Source organism: Maniola jurtina, chromosome 4, assembly GCF_905333055.1.
Source record: "Maniola jurtina chromosome 4, ilManJurt1.1, whole genome shotgun sequence".
In the NCBI taxonomy this organism is placed as follows: Eukaryota; Metazoa; Arthropoda; class Insecta; order Lepidoptera; family Nymphalidae; genus Maniola; species Maniola jurtina.
The window spans coordinates 12718014-12732279 of NC_060032.1; the positions used below are offsets into that span (position 1 = coordinate 12718014).

At 35.6% G+C, this 14266-nt stretch overlaps 1 protein-coding gene and 1 non-coding gene across 3 annotated transcripts in view; both read right to left on the minus strand.

Moving 5' to 3' along the window:
* LOC123864732 overlaps positions 1-14266 on the minus strand; it is a 64891-nt gene that overhangs the window by 10165 nt on the left and 40460 nt on the right. The gene's annotated exons all lie outside the window — the stretch shown is intronic.
* On the minus strand, positions 899-971 carry Trnak-cuu. The gene has a single exon. It is a non-coding gene; the product is annotated as a tRNA-Lys (tRNA).

Genomic DNA, 14266 nt, shown 5'->3' on the forward strand with positions numbered 1-14266 from the left:
TTGTGCCGTGATTTCTAGGTCTTTGCTAATTAGTCACAATCCATTACCTAAAGGCCTTGATACTTTGGACCTAATTGAATAGCAACCTACTTTTTCTTCAATTTATTTGTTGCAATATGATTTGTACCTACTTAGTTATACTTATATTTTTTCGTCACGTTGAAATTTTTCATATCTTTTCATGGGTGCAGATAGTCTATGTTATCTATAGAGAATCGCTTGCAATAAATAAATCAGTTTCTGCTTCCTAATTTCTACCGAATTATAATCTGGCGACGCATACAATCACGAGGCATAGATTTAACTACAAAATTATATTATATTTTAGTTCATTTATTATTTTAATCTCTGTGAATAATACTTATGAAGTGATTCGACCGAAGAAAAGTCAAAAATCAATGAAAAATATAAATATTAAGTACCTATCTAAAAAATACCCCATCTCAATAAATACTTACAGGTAGTTCTGTTTATAAGATCAATCTCTGACCTATCAAACATTAAAAAAAAAACAATCGACTTGGGTGGTCGATACAAGCCCCACCCTACTTTCACAGATGCAAGTTAAGTAATAGCCTATTACTGTCTCAGCGTGGAACTTTTTTATTAATTTATTGAGATTACGTACTATTATGCATAAGGACTGGTACTTCGGAATGCGAAGTAATGAAACAAGTACTGTTACTCAGTGCAGTTTGAAAGCTCTGTGTAAAAAGTTGTAAAAATTAGCCACTAGGGGCGCTGTTCGGTGTTCCATATATTATTTTTGATATTTTAACCCTACTTACCCCCATTTCATTTTAAATTTATCAACGTTATGAATAAATTAGTATAAATGATTGAAAAACGTGTTAAAATAGAACAATGCTTTAAAATAAATTAAAAAAAAAATGGTGGTCGCCCAACGTGGGGCTCGAACCCACGACCCTGAGATTAAGAGTCTCATGCTCTACCGACTGAGCTAGCCGGGCTGTGCTATAGGCTTTGAAATAGTATAAAAGATTATGTAACAATGATGTTTGTAGTATATGATGACGATGAGCGACTATATGAAGTTTGGATCATGGTGGCTTTGGGAGATAACAGGTAACAAACGTGTAAAAAAAGTATATTTTTTTTAAATATTTTCTTTGGAATAGCCCGGTTTGAAATAGGAGGTTGCCACGACTCAATGCATGACGTGATTTCTAATAGTACTATTCCGAAGAAAATACGGCCAGGGGCGGGATTAGGGAACTCCGAAAAATGTTACTTTGACAGAAAAGATTTTAATTGCTGGATTATTATAGCTTTTTCCTGCAGTGTCTCCTGCTGACGTAAAAAACTAAGTTCATTAACTTTAATAAATTTTGATAATTAATTAGGTTACGTAAGTTTTTGAAGGCGATTGAAAAATATTGAGACAATAATAGTTTCTATGGGAAGTTTCTATTTTCTAAGTAATAAGTACATGAAAACAGGTAACCGAAATCAGTCTACTTTGTAACAAAAAAAAACCTATAACTATGTAGGCAGTAACATCCAAGAATCCAAAGCCTCACATAGGAGTTTAAAAAAAAAGCTTACACGCGCGCTCTTTTTTCGAGTTCCTCTTTAGAACCGGTCGGCCGTTGCGAAAGCTTCAAGGTTGAGTGGAGCTTTCTTCTAACGCAAGAATGCGCGCAGCAACGCGAGGAAAGGCGTGTGATTACACTAGTATGCGAGGAATATAGTTATTCAGGCGGAACTTTCATTGGCACATTTCCCTTTATATTATGTGCAACAAACGGGCACGCGTCAATGTTTTAGAATTTACGAGTTTATAAACAATGCTTTTAGTAGGCAGGTAACCTAACAACCATTCTAACCATAATACCTATAGTTTTTAACCCCCGACACAAAATGAGGGGTGTTATAATGAACGGATCAGAATGAAATAATTTTACAATCGGAAAAATCCATATTCATAACCTGCAACCGCAAGGCAATATAACCACAAGCGGAAAAGGTTCAGTGTGTCGTAAAAATGCATTCGAAGGCAGGTAGGCACGGCACGTGAAGGTGATCAACACGGAATCGAAGCCGCGACCACTATATTGTATCGGTTCGATGACTCAGCGACATTTAGCGTGTCATCGAGGATCGTGTGGCCGTATGCAAGGCCATGATCAAAATAAGTTAGGGCTTTTCAGATTCAAAGCGATTATTTTGGGTTCCGTACCTCAAAAGGAAAAATGGAACCTTTATAGGATCACTTTGTTGTCTGTCTGTCTGTCTGACCGTCCGTCGTGGCTGTCAAGAAAACCTATAGGGTACTTCCCGTTGACCTAGAATCATGAAATTTGGCAGGTAGGTAGGTCTTATAGCACAGGTAAAGGAATAAATCCGAAAACCGTGAATTTGTGGATATATAATTAAAAAGAAAAACAACATTTTCAAAGTAAGATACCAAGTGGGGTATCTTATGAGAGGGCTTTACTTGTACATTCTAAAACAGATTTTTATTTATTTTTATGCATAATAGTTTTTGAGTTATCGTGCAAAACGTCGACTAAAATACCCGAATACGGAACCCTCGGTGCTCGAGTCTGAGTCGCACTTGGCCGGTTTTTTTTTGATGCTATGTAGCTAGAAACTTATTTGAATGAAAAATACTTTATATTTATTAATTCTATAATAGGTTCCCAAGCGCATGCCTTCGCGCATCGGATTCCATCGACCAATGACTTAAATATTATATAAGATGGATGAGATACTAGATAACATATATTGCACGCAATAATGCAATAGGCAAGTAGGTACTGATGTTAATGGTCTCATATTAGGTCTGACACTTTAGAACTTTATTAAAATGAAATAGATAGGCTCTGTTATAAATAGATCGTTAGCTTTAATGGCAATAGATCGATGATTCACCACGCCTCGCCGCCGCTTACCTACTATCGCCTATCAACAAAAGACTATTAAAGATGGTAATAGACGAAAAATGTATAAATCGTGACTACTTAAAGGTGCTAATAAACGCTTTGATTGTAAATGATAGGTTGATGACACATGACGAATATTGATGCTATACAATATATCTAATCTGTACTCTCCAAACACAGCCCATGGCAGAAAGTCCTGGCACTCACATACAAAAAGACCCACCAACCTCAAATGAAATAGGACAAGGGCAGGAGTAGCAAGCAGAAGACATACCTACCTAACTGAAGACTAATGAATAATATTATGTGCCGAGTTGAAAGTTACAGGTATATTTTGGCTTGGAATTTAACAAATTGCGTTCATGGATCTAAAGACGATGTTAAGTGTAAAATATTAAAATATAAAAAAAAATATAAAAAAATATAATCTTCTTTTTCACAGGCTTTATAGTTTCTGATGCATGGGCACTATTATGTACATATTATATCTGTATCAAGCTATACCAACACGGAATAGAAAGAAGTATTTTGTAAGAGGAGCGTATTAATCCTCGTTTTAAAAATTGTGAAATTCAGTAAGTAAAAGATTTATTTATTTATTTATTTAATAGCGACCCGCCCCGGTTTCGCACGGGCATTTTTGAAGAAAATGAGAGAAAGATTGAGGTGTATTAAAAGATTTTTGGGCAAAAATACCACCGACTTTTCGGTGGATTTCCAAAAAATTTCTTTCATACAAAGTACAAACCTTGCCCTAACAATTACGAACACAACAAAAAACTCAGCCAAATTGGTCGAGCCCTTCTCATGTGATGATCTTTCATACATGCGTTATTTTGCTATTTGGCAGATTTACTCTTAGTTAACGTTAACTGTAATGGTTACTCTCAGGGCCCAAGTAAAGCCTGCACGAAATGAAAGTAGGACGCAGCGCGAACTACATAGTAAACGCTTGTAATCCGGTAATACGCCGCTCTTGTGACACGACCTTATTTCGTTTCACTCGGCTTAGTTACTTCATGTTGTGCGACTATTATTTTTAACCCCCGACCAAAAAAGAGGGGTGTTATAAGTTTGACGTGTGTATCTGTGTATCTGTGGAACTGTCTTTGGCATCGTAGCTCCTAAACTAATGAACCGATTTTAATTTAGTTTTTTTTTGTTTGAAATGTGGCTTGATAGAGAGTGTTCTTAGCTATAATCCAAGAAAATCGATTCAGCCGTTTGAAAGTTATCAGCCCTTTTCTAGTTATTACTGTAACCTTCACTTGTCGGGGGTGTTATAAATTTTTAATTTACACTTGTAATTGTATTACCCCGAATACCTAAAAGCATCTTAAAGTCTGAGAGGGCAACAAAACATCAATAAAAAGTCTCAATAGCTCAACGGTTGTAGGAGCGGACTGAAAACCGAAAGATCAGAGGTTCAAACCCCACCCGTTGCACTATTGTCGTACCCACTCCTAAGTCCTAGCACAAGCTTAACGCTTAGTTGGAGGGGAAAGGGGAATATTAGTCATGATTAAAATGTCGAATACATATTTTTTTTTTTACAAAAAAAAAACCGGTCAAGTGCGTGTCGGACTCGCACACGAACGGTTCCGTACCATCGTACAATACATACCTAACACTTTTATGTAGAGCACTGCGCGTTAATGACGGACTGCGCCATCTACATGTATTGTGGTTTAGTAAATTAATTTTTCGTGAACGTTTTGATTTTTTTAACGATGTTAGGTAGGTGCCTTCTACAAATTCACGGTTATCGGTTTTTTTCTTTACTTGTTCTACATTTAGACCTACCTGCCAAATTCATGATTCTAGGTCAACGGGAAGTACCCTATAGGTTTTCTTGACAGACACGACATACGGACAGATAGACAGACAGACAGGCAACAAAGTGATAAGGGTTCTTCTTTTCTTTTGAAGTACGGAACCCTAAAAACTCCTAAATTGTCGTAAACAGAATTTGAACCTGGGAATTATTGTTCCCGGCGTGAATTTCAGAATACAATTTTGCGGCGTTAGCGCTGGGTCGAACAGGTCGTCAAAAGTCAAAGTTTATCGCAGTTCATTGCTCTCTCTGAGTCCAACGAGAGTCTGTCTGGAAGAGATTGCTTTTAGAGATAAGAGTGCCGCCTTCACAATAGTTATTATTTGTTTTGAGTCAAAACTTTAGACTGATTGTAATAACCTGTACGTGGGCACACACCTACATAACAAACTTACCTAATCATGATCAACTTATCGCGCGCCGGCTCACTCCAGGGCACGGGTCTCCTTTCAGATTCAAATTCAAAATATTTTTATTCAATTAGACTTTTATAAGTACTTTTGAATCGTCAAGAGCATTTACCACTGGATCGGAATGCCTTTCCTATCGAGAGGAACCAGCAAGAAACTCGGCGGTTGCTCTTTTCAAAGATTTGATATACAATATTATGCCATGAATAAAAGAAATTGAAGTCTCGCGCATTGCTGGTGCGAGGTGCAGGTCAAATCCACGCTTTTTTATCATTTACATAATCTTCGATTGTATAATAGCAGTAGTAGTTCAAAGTGAGAAGGACTATGGCCATAGTCTGCCACGCTGACCAAGTACCGATTGGCAGACTTCACACACCTTTGAGAACATTATGGAATATGGGGAACTCTCAGGTGTGCAGGTGTCCTCACGATCTTTTCCTTCATCGTTAAAGTAAGTGATATTTAATTACTTAAAACGCACATAACTCCGAATAGTTTTAGTTAGAGGTTTGTGCCCGGTATCGAATCCACGACCTTCGGATGTCTGCTAGTACTACCTATGCTATGCTATTACAGTTTACTCACTAGTTTACAAACTTACATACTGTATCATAATTCTCTTTCTGATTAAATGTATGTAAAGAAAGAATTGTATCTACAGAAGAAGCAGTAACTCACAAAAGAGATTTTGGTTGCGATAAAAAACAAATGTTTTTAATATTACCAAAATCCTGCCTATAAGGTCTTTGCTCAGCCTTTTTTTAAATCTGTGAAAACTTAAGTCGGCAATTATACATTAAAAAGGGCTGCTTAAGTTTAAATATGTACATATTTTTAATAAAGCCTTAAGTATCAAGTTAACATCCTAAGAAACTATCAGAGTTTGATTAATGTATATTATGGAAATAGAAAACATTAATTCAAACAATTTACATTTAACACGAGCCGGCACCATAGTTATAAAAATATGCCTGCATTAACAATTAAGTAAAGCAATATCTTGGGCAGAACTTTTTCAAGGCAAGCGACTTTGTAGAACCTAATACAATATTAAGCATCAACAGATGTGCCAACAAATTGGGGTCTAACCAAACAGTTTAAATTTAGAACAATAGCAAGACTGGTCAAAACCGGGTACATGAAACGAAAGCGAAGAATTATAATATGTCATAAGAAGTCTCCAACACGTTCCCATCTGGTATAAAATTAAGTTGACTGCAGCTGACAGCATAATTAACAGGGCTCTCTCCGTCACTCGTTTCATACAATCGTAGTTCCAATTTTATTTGAATATTAAGCAACCAAAGTCCATGAAATTTTGCAGACATATTCTAGAAACTAATATCTATGTTTGTGGTTTTCCAGATTTCTGTTAAAATATTCGGTTTCAAAGTTACGCGGTCTTAAAAATTTTCATACAAATCTTTGAGCCCCTGTAATTTTAAAATTACATATTTTTAGAAAAATCTAAAACACCACAAACACAGATATTTAATATTCAAATGAAATTGAACTACGATTGTATGAAACGAGTGACGGAGAGAGCCCTCTTAAGTTGTGTTATAATATCTCAAATAGCATGGACTAGATAACCGTTGTTTTTTTCATTCCGTGGATTCATAATTTTTAACAATACAGCCTAACTTCTGGGACAGAATTCAGGTAATGTGAGATCCACATAACTCAACCACCCTCATCATTACAACGGAAGCAGAATAAAGACGAGCAAAAAGTTCAACTCACTCAAGTTTGCCGACAGAAGTTGGCGTCGGAAGTTGGTATGTCTGTGCGTGCTATTTACGAGATATTGTTGCCATAGTGTTTAAAGGTGAAACGGCGCCTTATATGTCTTGTATTGTATCGCGTATCAGTAAAAGGAAAATTAATCTTTCGCCAAGGCCGAGTCGCAAGCGGATATGCCCAAGCCCGAACATTATATCCGATTTTTTATGCACACTTCGGAGCAATTGTTTTTTGTGTCCAATGTCAATGACTTTTGAGGTAATGATGAGAATTTAGATTAGTTCTTGACCTAGTAGGTGTGTATAAATGAAGATGTTATTAGGGTTCAAGTTAGAGGAACCTAGGAAGTGGGAAGTAAGAGTATGTACGTACAAGGATCCCATAGGTAACTTGCTTTCGCATCACAAAACTACAGAAATGCCAAGTATTTGTAAGTATGTCAAGGCGAGACAGTAAAAATTAAAGGATGTGATGTGCCTTGGCCAAATATACAGCTCTTGGCAAAATCTGGAAGCTTGCAAATGTTTTTTGCCTGTACCCATTTCAATTTGACTATTTAGTTATTATATTTTTTGTAAGAAATGCTTTTCCGATTATTGTATCACAGATATAAGAAAGCACTGGTTGCAACCTACTTGCAACTTGGTAAGATGAGCAAGTAGCACATTTGTTAGAATAATTTCCTAACCAGAACTGATAAGTATTATCAGTAGTTAATTATAGTAACCGTCCTACTACTTCTATTGTTCTCGACAAAACGAAGGTTCCGTAATACCCAATAAGCTCTCCGATTTTGTGTGTCAATAAAACAAACCAGTTTCACTCCCACATACAGATCTGTACGATAGTGAAACTTCAATAGAGATCTAACATACCGACGCCTATCAGCCATCTACCTGCTAGTACTATAAAAGCTGGGACTTCGGTATACCTAAAGTATTAGGTATATATATGATGTTGTTTATCTAGGTATGTCTGCAGAGTCTGCATAAAAGGATGTAATTTAACCCTCTTGAATCACTTGTACCTAGGTACATGTCTCTGATAATGACCAGGTGGTACAATACTTCAGGAGGTTTTTCCAATATTGCAACAAAAATTTGCAGTTTAGGATATCGAATTATGAAAATCAAATAAGCACTTAAGTTTTGTTGATAACTCTGGAGATTTGAACTTATAGAACTCTGGCGATTCATTTGATCCATCCATCAGTCTGTATGGGCCCACAGTTGAACATAGTGAGCCTCTTAGAGAGTGAACCATTGAACATGATCCTCTGCCTTCCTCATTCCTCCGCATCCCGCCACCTTTATCGATCATTGCTCCTAACAAAAGTTGTTTGTCTTGTATAGCTATTCATGTAGAGTTGTAGACTCATGTATTTCTACCCACTCTATGTTTAAACTGCACTCAGTCGTGTGCAATATCCATACCATTTGAAGGTTAAAAGTTAGTAGGACAGAGAAGAAAGTAGGAAAGGGCCCTATGAGGAATGTAGGCGTCCAATATGACTATGAAACGAATGGCCCTAATGAAGTTTTATGAGGTGTGAAAGATTAGCATAACTCAAATTTTTCTATAGCGATGAGCTTGCGGCTAGGCGAACATTAAAATTCAGATTAAAACCGAGCAGATAACAGTGTTTTTGAAAGTTGAACTTAGCAATTTACTTCTGACTGTAGATTATAAATTGGCTTTCTTCGGATGTTACTTATTTGTTGATTATAATAAAAAATAGTAATTTATTATAATGGACATAGAAACATTTAATTATTTGAAAGATTCACATTTTTAGTAATTTATTTCATATAAGTATCTACCTTTGTTGTTTGAACAGACGTTTCTATTCTATAACAATAGTGGTACATTCTTAACTAAGTAATAGAAAACAATTTTGTTCAATCTAAAAATCCCCTTGCACTCAAGGACTCCTCAAGTTTATGTAAAAAATTTAAGAACTTCAAACACTATCAGTTTTATCGCCAAGTTTTAAGGGTTTCATTATTTTCAGCCTGTAAAAATGTACATAAGTTTTAAAAGGAAAGTTTTATCGCATTTCTTATCCGACAACCTTCCGCCGACAATATTCTTAAGTAGCCTCAATTTAAAAACGCACATTCTTTAAATGAATACGCAACCTCTCCCACAGAAGGAATTTCTCATTGTTTTGCTTCCATAAAAAGCGCTATTACTTTCGCTCGGACATCCGTTATTGCTCGTAAATCTTCAGCATTATTATTGTAAACAGTTTCACTTCTGGAATCGTTTAAAATCGGTCCTTCAGGTTGCGGTTGAAAAGTAAAACCCACTCGAATATATCGATTACTAATAAATTCAACTTTCTCGTAGCAAGTGACGAATGCATGAAGGAGAGATTTATCGATACCTCACGAATCTCGATCACTTGTGGAAAGTCGTTTAATGATATCAACCTCGTTTCATTGCCGAATTCAAGAATCATGTACGTAATTAATTGTATCAACGAAAGTGTTCAGATTACTTTCTTGCTGTTTGGTGAGATTTTTTGCAAACTTTTTATTAACTTGTTTGTTATGGTTATTAAGTTTCCATTACTTCGTTTTAATAATAATCAACTTACGTTTTATTCATTTCTAAGATTTGATCAACAGCTTCAAAGTTCAAAGTAAAGCAGCGATATAATGTAAGCAGTGGTAGCTAAAGAACTGAACCGTCCGATTAATATCGGACGGTTCAGTTCGACAAACATTGGTTGCAGTGGAGACAATTCGTCAAGCGAGCCACAGCTGAAATGGTGACCATAGCCAGTCTGCCAAGTCTGTAGCGCCTGAGAAGAAGACGAAAGAACGGTTTTTTTTAAATTTAAAGACTAGAGCTTGGCTGCAATCAGACCGGCTGGCAAGTGATGATCCATTCTAAAATAAAGCGCGCTTGCCTAGAAGATGCCTATTTTACTCTTGACTTGAAGGGTATAATATACAAAAGTATATAATATGGGTACATATTAAAAGTGGAGGTAGTCTACGAATAGTCAATATCTAAATAATTTTTAGCTGAATACATTATTTTCCACAAAAATATTATCCTCACAAAGTCATCAGACGATGTCTCTTTACTGTTTGTTACAAAGAAAAATACAAAGAGTGCATTTTTCAAACACATTTTTACAAGGAATTGTATTGAAAAGAATTTGAAAGCAGTTAAATTAATGTCTTCACAAATATGTTAATTTGAAACTTATAAACGACAATGTTAAAAATATATTCAAAGAATGATGTTTTCGAGAACACTCAACAAGCAATTTTGTCATTATGTATGCTTGTTATAATTTATTCCGGAATTTTGACACCTTGTTAACATTTATCTACATCGTTCAGTACTTACAAAAAGTTGATTCTAATGAGATTATAATTAATTTACTTTTATTATGTAGCTGCTATAATTGATTGGCATTCTTTATAGTCAATTGACATGATGAAAAGGATATGGTCACGGTACGCCTTTCTGATGTCTCTTTCGATAAAAAATTTCAATTTAGTCTCTTTGTTATTGTGGTGTAATAAAATAGATTGCTGAGTCTATGGAGGTGCCTATCTAACATTGTTATAATTATTCTACTGAATAATGGACTTATGGACGTTTCTAACTGCGAGAAAAGGGTACAACGATTGTTATAAACCGTCTAAGTTACCACTCTTCAATCGATTGAATCGTCATCCACAATCAAGTGAAATCGCAGGTACTTATTATCTTAAAAAATCCGTTTACTGAATACAATATATTCTATCCTCATTTTATTACAAACGTCTATAGGCTCAAAACATATAACACAGCGGGTTGCGATGACTTTTCAAATCGAATAAAATACGAATGCATTATCTGATGTTATAATCTGATTGCCGACTCTCTCTTACTATTTTCTGAAATTGATAATTGCAACAATAATGTTTGCTTTACTGTAATCGAAAACAGAATACGGACGTTATCCAGGTTGACTAATAGCAATCATCTCTGACTGGCTAACATTGTTTCGCTATTGGCAAAAATTCACTGTCGCAGCAAGAACATTATAAAAGCCAATCACAACGATTCAAATTGGTTATAATGAATGTACTGATATAATTCCGAGAATGTACGAACCAGGACAGATATAGGGATAGCAACAATGATATTTATTTAGGTAATCGACGGGGGATCTTTGAATAATCTTCTCTTAATTTATTTTTGAGTGAGTAGCTGTCTCTATTCGTTCGGCATTTCTTGGATTGGTCTTCTTCTTGAAAGCTGCAGAAATCGGGATGGTTACCATGAGTTTTTAATCTTTATGCTTTTACTTTTAAAAATGCTATTTTCTGTTTGTTGGTTTATTTAATAACTTTATCACCGGTGCTACTTTTTTGTCAAGTTAATGCTTGACTACGATATTACCTGGCGGTAAGAGTCGGTAGAGTCTAAAATGGTTAGTGGATACTTATGTACCAATTTATTATTGGCTGATGACTCTATCAAAGGTGATACGGAACGAGTCTACACCTACGAGTAAGTACTTGTAAAATGTGGAATCTAAACCAATAACAATGAGTTGTCGAACTAATTATTATCTTCAAACGACAATTATCTTCTTTGTCATTAGGATACTCAGCTGTTCTTTGAAATGCTTCTACGAGTACAACAGTGTTGTGATTTTTATGAACAACAACCATGTAAAAACAGTGCTTTATGCTATTTAAGTGTCTTTAACTCAGGTGTCCAAAAGTAAAGCGTGTGTCTCTTTTTTATCAGACATTTTGACACGGAAACCTTACAGTCAAGACTTCTATTTTCTATTGTGGAGCATCCAATTATAGTTACAATCTGTTACATTATGCAAGCTTATCATCCCGGGCGAGTTCCTTATGCCTTTTGTTATAATTTTTAATAATGATAACTTTCCAACCATTTGCATTCGCGTGATGCCATATTATGTAATGTTTTGTATGATATTGTTACTATTGTTACGATTCAAAGAGCTAAGGTTGGATTATGCGACCATTATGAACTGAGTTTCACCGGCTTAGGCCTGTATTGTGCTTTGACTATAAATCAGCATATTATAATGTGTAACATAACACCTGTAGAAGATATGCAATAAGATAATGTTGATTATAAAAACATGTACCCACTTAATCCATCATGTCAAAGGAGTGGATGTTTTTACTGAGTTTTTTACACATAATATCTAGCATAATAATTATTATTTCTGTTTAACAAAAATCTTTATTTTAAATAATTGCAGTCAACTACCATAAGAAACTATTACCTATTTTATAGTATAAGATGCTTATCAGAAAAGTGCAGCGTCTTATTAGTAAATAAGACGCTGCACTTTTCTGATAAGTATCTAAAAGTAAAAATGCATCGATAGGGAGTAGGGACATACTAAGTATAATACCTACCCAGGTATCAAAGTCCGAAATAAAATCGTAAATAAAATCATAAGCTTTTGTGATTATAATTTTTGGTCGTTTCTAAATAAAACAATCTTCATTGCTAGTGTGTTTTACTTTTAAAGGTTTGTAAATTTTAATTATTTCCTTGAACAAGAGCTGTAGACACGAGGAATGCTGATTAAACGTTATCACGGACGTAATCAAGTCACGATTATATTATTATTATACGAAATTCCATCAACTTTATCATATCACTAAAACATACGACAAGAATGTCGTTGCACTGATCAAATTGAACAAGAATCGAAGAATGTTAATAGAATCAATCGGCTTGCAAAAACAAAAGGTCACGTAAGCACGCGCTCATCAAACCGCCCAACGGAACGTAGCTACGAGATAAAGGCCTGGGCAGACAAAAAGCGTAACTGCAGCGACGCGCACTAACTACAACCCGTGGCAAGACGAAATAAACGCTTGGTTATAAACAATTCCAATCTATCTCTCTCTCTCGGCAAAGTTATCGTCTGGAGCTCGGAGATAACCAATGATCTGAAATCACTTCCATGCACAATGCCAAACCTTTCGCCCTCCAGGCGAAGCCCATTGGAATTGACAAAAATGGTCAAGCGCTTGCCTGTAGTGAATAAAAAAAAACATGACGGCAACCGCCAGTATGACGTCATAGTCTACAAGTGACTGCAGGGGTCACGTCTCCGAAGCAGCTAGACGTAACTGGTGTTAATATATAAGGAAATAAAGAAGAATGCGAATTCTTACAGTTTGTTGTTGTATTGGGTACAACTTCTAAAAGCCTAGCTGTCTAAAAACACTTTTTCGTTACGCGTTGCATGTGTCATAAGCTTAACATAATTATTAGAGGGAGAACATAATGTTTTTGCCTGAAAAACGTTACTGCTTACTACGAGTACTAAACACTACATAGGTGCCTCGTTATAACGCACGCCGTTGAAAAATCAATTGTTGCTAGGTAATGAAGGAGCAAAACAGACGAGCTGCGGTGTAAAAGTAGCATTTTTAGTAGCTAGGTAAGGTTAATGAACATTTCTACCTATTTTTACAATTTTTAGTGTTCCGTACCCTAAAAGGAAAAACGGAACCCTTATAGGATCACTTTGTAGTCTATCTGTCTGTATGTCTGTCTGTCTGTTCGTCCGTCCGGCCGTCGTGTCTGTCAAGAAAACCTATAGGGTACTTCCCGTTGTCCTAGAATCATGAAATTTGGCAGGTAAGTAGGTCTTATAGCACAAGTAAAGGAATAAATCCGAAAACCGTGAATTCGTGGTTACGTAACAAATTAATTTTAATTTTTTTTTAAAAATTAATTAAAAAATTAATTTACCGAATCAGTGGTAGATGCTCTTGACGATTCAAAAGAGACCTACTTGAAAAAGTTTGATTGAATAAAAATATTTTGAATTTTTACTAAATCACATATAGGTAGATGGCGCTGTTGTCATTAACTTGCTGTGTTGCACATAAAAATATTAAAATATCGTGTACGATGGTACGGAACCCTTCGTATGCGAGTCCGACTCGCACTTGACTAGTTTTCTTTCACCTAGCCACTAGGAAATATTAATGCCGTAGTGGTTAACACGTTGGCTTCCTATTCTGGAGGTACTGGCTTCAATTCCGAGCACGTAACCTACTCCTATTCGTTGATTTAGAAGGAAATTAGTATTAATTTGTTTCTCAAACTCAAGTTGTGCCTAGAAATTGAATAAAACAAGTTTCATAAAAGGTTAGCAACCTCAGACCCCATCGAAGTAGAGGTTAACGGTGAAGCGACAAAATCATTTGATTTATTCTGGTGCAATCAGGCCATAGCCTCTCATCTGTGCAACTCTTATTAAAAACTTACAAAATACAAAAATATTGCAAAAAATTATGCATTCCATTTAGGTAGGTATAAATGATTCAATTCCGTCCAAACGTTTTCGA